Raw genomic sequence first — 6,488 nt, 5'->3', positions numbered from 1 at the left:
ATCTGCTTCCCTAGACCAAGAGTTGGGAAAGTGGCATGGGTGTGTACTACTAGGGATTAGGCTCTGTTTGAAGAGCACATCACTAAATAACTGCTAATCCTAAAACTAACAATTCTGTATTCTTGGCGGTCACCTTGCATCACTCAACCAAGAGCCCCATACAAATGTCTCTAAAACGTAACTCAATTACCTTAAGTAGAATGTGTCATCGTTAATTACTCAGTATCTTTCTCCTGTGTCCTACCTTTACAGGAGCATAGACTAGGCACTCCACCCACTGTGCTCCTTGTTTAAAGTGGCTTTCGGGCCTGGCAACAATGCCTTCCATATCTAGCTCATATTACCGCCTCTCCAGGCTCTCAGAGTGTCTTGTGCAAATCGTTTTACACTGCAAACTAATCACTATGAGAGTCTTAGTTCTGTGAGTTATTCTGTCCCTTCCCAACCGATATACCAAGACAGCAAGCACCTGCCTGTCACTTTATATGTATGATGTAAAATGAAAATATATATATACACTGAGAATTATTAAAAAATTACACAACAGGCTAGTACCAAAATGTATGGCCATGCATTGGCTTTGTGTAACGCAATGCCTTGAAAATTACAATTGATTTTCAAATAAGTTCCTAGTGAACCACTACTCTTGAGAAATTGTATATGCCCAGTTTACTATTGGGCCTATTGTGCAGATGTTGTATTGTTCACATAGCACATGCTGTAGGCACAGATGCAAGTCTGGGGCAGGCCAGGAAAGTGAAGAAGCATTGCTGTAGTGGATGGAAGAACATGTCACATCAGATGAGGCAGATTTGGAATGTCTAGAAAACTACTGTTTATCTGTTTAACTGAAGAAAATAGTAGTTGATTCTGTATGGCTAGGGGCAAGAGACGCTTGTTGCTGTGGTAAAGCGCAGGCTCATTGAGTAAGGGGCAGGGACGAAGTACCGAACAACGAGTAACAAAGAGAACCAGTAAGGAACTGGGCTTATTAAGAATGTATTAATTGTTTTTCTGGCTGATACTCCTAACTCTTGAATATTTCTTGTACCTGATGTTCCTGATTTCTCTAAGGGTGCACTTTGCAGAGGGTTCTCCATTCGCTCTACTTTTATTGTTTGCCTGCCTGCAGCTTGAGATTACTAACCAAGGCTAGACTATAAGTCACAGAAGCCTTCTGTTATTTATAGTCTAGCCTTGGTTAGTAATCTCACTTGGCCAGTGCCTGTCTTCAGTGACCTGCTATGTTCGATGCCATTCTTCAGCAGCAAAAGGGAGGTACTCGCTGAGCTAAAGGTTGGACAGATGGTCACCCACACAATCTCATTCTGGATCAAACGGCGCATGAGGTCACTTCCCCACCAGGTTTGATGAGTCTACGTCCATGCCACCAGTTCTGAAGGACTTCACTTTATATTGTCTTTATATCATTAGGAATCTATACGGTGCACTCAGTTTATCTCTGCATTTCCATCCCTAAGAGTCCCTAGATTTTAGTCCTGGTTAGCTTTCCAGTCCCACTTGTATGTTTGATATTTCTTATGAGGGGTTAATATCACGTGCTGCTTAGGGGAAAGCTGCACTGAGTTTGAACGAGGAGCCCAGCTTTGGTTCCTTCTAGCGTCTTGGGTAGTCCATGCGAGAACCAAGAGGTACCAGCTACAGCTGTGCACTGCCGATGCCACCTACATGCTCTTCCGCCGAGCCGGGGGTTTGGAAAGAGCACTGGATGGTTCAAAGATGCATCCACCCGGTGTTCTCACTAGCCCAGCACACTGGATACTGTCACAAAGGTTGCAGACTGTTGAAAGGGTTCACCAGGACTCCCCTTGTTTACTTGAATCTTGCAGTGATTACTCCGAAGAGACGGTGTGAAGGTTGGTTTGCACTTACCTTATCACTTAACAAAAGACAATGTCCAGCTGGAGATATTTCATGTAATGTTTGTAATTAGTTAAAGAAACAGCAACATTATACTTAGGATCAGTGGTGCGAACCTGAAGTGTCAAGCAGTTACACGTCCGAAGATATGACCCCAAATACCTGCTATTGTGTAACGTAAAAGAAAATGATGGCTGGGCTGACCTATCAGCTGGTTGCCATTCTCTGGGCCATCATCCTGGCGAAGCGTTCTGATCTCTATACTATCATCATTTTTATTTAGAAATCTTCAGACAGCGAACGTCCCAACTGTATCACAGAGAAATGGAGTATGCGATGGTGCGTAATGCCATGCACAACAGCCGCCTTGATATCAAGAAGCGGCCTCCAAAGCAGCTCGTGGGTTTTCCTCCTGCTCGAGGGACAAACTCTGAAATAACTATTACTTTAAAAATAAATCGTTTATTTGTCTACAGTGTACTTCTGCTCCTTGAGATTAACATTTTCCCTGGAACCATCCTTAGCTCACAGTTTCTGATGGGGGCGACTGAGTGGACAAAAGACTTACATTTATGAATTAAACTGCCATTGCCAAGTTGTTCTAGTGCCGCTGAAGTCCAGGTTTAGAACAATGTCCAAGCCAAACTAGTCAGTATCCTAGAACTGTCTGGTCAAACATATCTTTTTTGTTCTCGAAGGGCTATCTATGCTCAAGGAAGCCTCAGCATTAGGGTTAGGTTTGCAGGGAAAATATGCCAATATTTCAGGAACTACTAGTAATGGTAGGAAAATTATTTCAACATGGGTTCCTCCATGTCTGAGTCTCTCTTTAAATAGGGTTAGTTAGGAGGTTCCATAAATAGGGGAATTTGTTTTGCTCTGAGACTAACACTTTTCATAACTGCAGGATCCAGTACAAGACTTACTGATTACTGCAGTGCCAAAAAAGGCAGAGGTCAAAAGGTTTTTCCCAAAGGTGATTACAGGCTCAGGGTCATGTCATCTAGACAGAAAGGGAATGTGATGGTGGGGGTCAAGGTCATATTAGTACCAGCAAGTGGAAAGGCCACTATTCTGTACAACTAACTTACATGTTTGTTCTCCTTGTCAATCAGTTTGGTCTGCTTTTGTGCTGTAGCCAGTTCTCACTTGGATTAGCATTTCAGCCCTAAGCCAGACATCTTGAAAAACAGTCACTAATACGATCATATTGTATATTAGAAGTAGCTCCACAGGAAGGAAACTGTAATGCCCACACAGCTGGCTTTCTGTTGGGGAATAACAGTGTAGCAGTCTCCCATCCCTCAAGAAGGGATCTCAGTAATTTGTTATAACCTTTCTATCTAACATTTGGAGGTAAGGTAACAGTCCTTTAAGTGGTAACTACACTGTTCTACAAGGGATGTTGGTAGACCTCAGCACAGTGGTATGAGAAAAAAGGATTTCGCCCTAAGTCAGATAGACTTCCAAGAACCATGCCATCTTCCCATAACCAAAAAATGGAGGTTACACCTTTGTAAGCTGTGTTTAGGGTTCGCTAGGTTGCCCTTCGCTGGCCAAGACTAAGGGCTTGCCAGACAGGCAGGTAGAGTTTTCAGGAGGGTGATGCTGATCAATGGAGAACTGTCAGGGAAAAATAAAAATAAATGTTATGGTGAAACAGCTGCTACAAACCATAACTGTAGTCCTTATAGGTATTCCCAGATTTGCTAATTGAGGACCAGAAAGAGCTCACTAAGATAGTGGGGAATCTTTTCACAACGTAGCAGAAGTACACAAACATAATATGTCAGCTTCCTTTGAACTTCAGACAGGTTCACTCATTTAATACATGGAGAGCCAAAGAGTGCATCTAGGATCTTTACAGAACTGACAAACTAACACCAACACCCATGACTTGCAAACAAAGATTTACTAGCTTGGAGCCATTGGTATGTATCCTAACTTTTTAGAACCACAACCAACTTTTAGAACAAAAAGCTTTTGTGACCCACCTAGCTTTAAAGGACTAGCTTTAAAGGACTTGGGGCAGGTGACTTTTTAAATGTAACTAAAGCATCATATTAATTGTAGAACACTGTCATATACAGACAGCACATTTTGATGTGGAAACTAAATTTGCACAGACATAAAGTTTTACTGCTAAAACTATGTTGCACACAAATGATAATGTGTAAAAAGCAAGTTTCGGTGAGTATATATCATGTATGTATCACGAGTTAAAAGTTTCTTGATTTATCGTGATCCTGTTAAAATCTTTGTTTCCATCAGACTTCAGAACTAGAAAAAGTGCTTCATTTTTGCTTTTACTGCTGCGTGCGTATAGTTCAATTACCAGTATGTACATGTTGTTTTGTTACAAAAATTACTTCCTACAGATTTTCCTTTCACCCCTGTACCCCAACAAGATTGTCATATAATTCACTTTACATTTTCTTTATCTGACTGCAAAGTGAAAGGAGTTTGTAAACATCATCCCCGTGTTTAAAAAGCAGCAGTTTGTCAGAAGAAACAGCCTGACATTTGACATCTATTTTTGAAAAGCTGCAAATGGTATCACATAGAAGAACAGATATGCTCACTCACAGACTCTGGCTGAGGTCTGCCCTTCAGAGCAAAGGGCACCCACTACAAGTTTCTAAACCATATCTTTGTAGACATTTTGTGCTTCATTAATATCTGCCTGGGTCATGTCGTAATTTGCAATAAACAGTACGTAATATACAGTAAGTGCATCCAATTTAGAGATGCAATGCAGGAGTGCACCAGGCCCCATTGACTTTTGAGATTAAAAAGTTTCCGTTTGAAATATGGGAGCTGCTTCTTGCGATCACATAGAAGAAAAAGTGAAACAAAACCTGTTCATCCAGCGTTCTGCAACTTTCCTTTTGTTTATCCAGTTCCGTGGCTTGGTTGTCCTTCATTCTCTGGATTCAAACACTTTTGCACCCTAGTTAATTTTATGATCATAGTGTATTTGTAATCTGTAGTTGTAACTTCTGACAGCTCTGCTTTAAGAAGACAAAACACAATGCATGGAAGCGCTTGAATCAATGTGACTGACAATTACTCTGCGTGCACTGCATACAGTTGCTTTTGTTCATCGTTGCTATTACAGACAGGGACCAGCCATAGTTAAATCAGTCTTGGTCACTGTCCAGACTGTTCCAAGTTGCCTTCTAACTGAAAGTGTTATGAGCCCTCATTCTTCAGGTCTTCAGAGTGGTCTTCCGTACGTGGATGATTTAAAGGGAATTATTCGTCACTGACTGTCACTTCTGAGATATGTGAAAGGGCATCACCTGGACTCATTAAAGGAGAGGGATCTTGCTCACAGTCTGGGGCATAGCTTCCATTGGTGCAGCAAGTGCAGTGGCACTGGGACCCAAAGGCCCGAGAGGCACGTTAGACACTGATTATTGCTGTATTTTAAATCTAAAAAAACAGGGGCGTAATTCCTTCCTTGCAATGGGTCACATGACACACTGGTTATGCTGCTGCTCACAGCCCACCTTCCTTGGGTGTAGCTCGTACACATAAGAAGTTTAAAGTGTGCAATTTTGCAGGCAGCCCATGCACTAGGGGCTGGAGAGCTGAGTACTATGCTACAATGGCATCGTAACCACCCCCTCCTCCCCACCCTGCTTTAGCAGCTACAGTGGGGGTGGGTTTCTTTATAGGACTCTTCTGTCTGCAACTGTGCAGACAAAAGTGATAAGATCCACCACTTACAGGACTACATCATCAACAGAAGAGTAAGCAGGAGCAAATGGATGGATGGACTGATGGATGGCAGAGTGCATGAATGTATGATGGATGGATGGATGGATTGATGGCAGAATGGGTAAAGGGACGTCAGAGTGGATGGCAGTGGATAGATGAATGAATAGACTGCAGGATGGATGGCATAGAGGATGGAAGGATGGAAGAGTGGATGGATTGCTATGATGGAGGAATAAATGGATGGGTGGATGGCTGGCACAGAGGATGAAAGAGTTGATGAATGAATGGATGGCAGGGCCAGCGTTGTGGAATTTAATAAAATATCTACTTGCCTGTGGGACAGGTTGCTTCTTAAATCTACCTGTCCTGTAAGAAAATCTACTAGTCTTTTTGGTGCCATGTAGTGTGGTGACAAATTATGTGGCATAGTTCGGGGGTGATGGTGGCGCTGGCTCTGTCGAATATGTGGTGGGGGCATGGGTCCAAGGGGGCTCCGGAGTGGATGGTTTTCATGATCTTGTGGGTGTCGTCAGTGAAGAGAGTGGTCCAGCTGTGCAGGGCTGGCTGGGAAGTGGGTCCTTTGGGTGCGGTGGTTGCAGGTGAGGTGGGAGGGCCTTGGGTGGCGAAGCTGTCATAGAAGTCTAATCTCTTGCAGGGGAAAAAGGTGGTGACGTTGCTGCAGGGGTCATGGGACGGGGGGATGTCTTTGGAGTCCGTGCCAGGTTTTGTTAATCCTTTGATCACAGTGAAGAATTCTTTATTGTTATGTGCACTGGTGTTGATGCATTCCTGAATGGCTGTTTTCTTTGTGATTCTGATGAGGTGGTGGTGTGCAGTAATGACAGTTTTGATAGCTGCATGGTTAGCCAGGGTCTTTGCTGCTC

The sequence above is a fragment of the Pleurodeles waltl genome, chromosome 4_2 (genome assembly GCF_031143425.1).
Source record: "Pleurodeles waltl isolate 20211129_DDA chromosome 4_2, aPleWal1.hap1.20221129, whole genome shotgun sequence".
In the NCBI taxonomy this organism is placed as follows: domain Eukaryota; kingdom Metazoa; phylum Chordata; class Amphibia; order Caudata; family Salamandridae; genus Pleurodeles; species Pleurodeles waltl.
Note: the sequence above shows the minus strand (reverse complement) of the source record.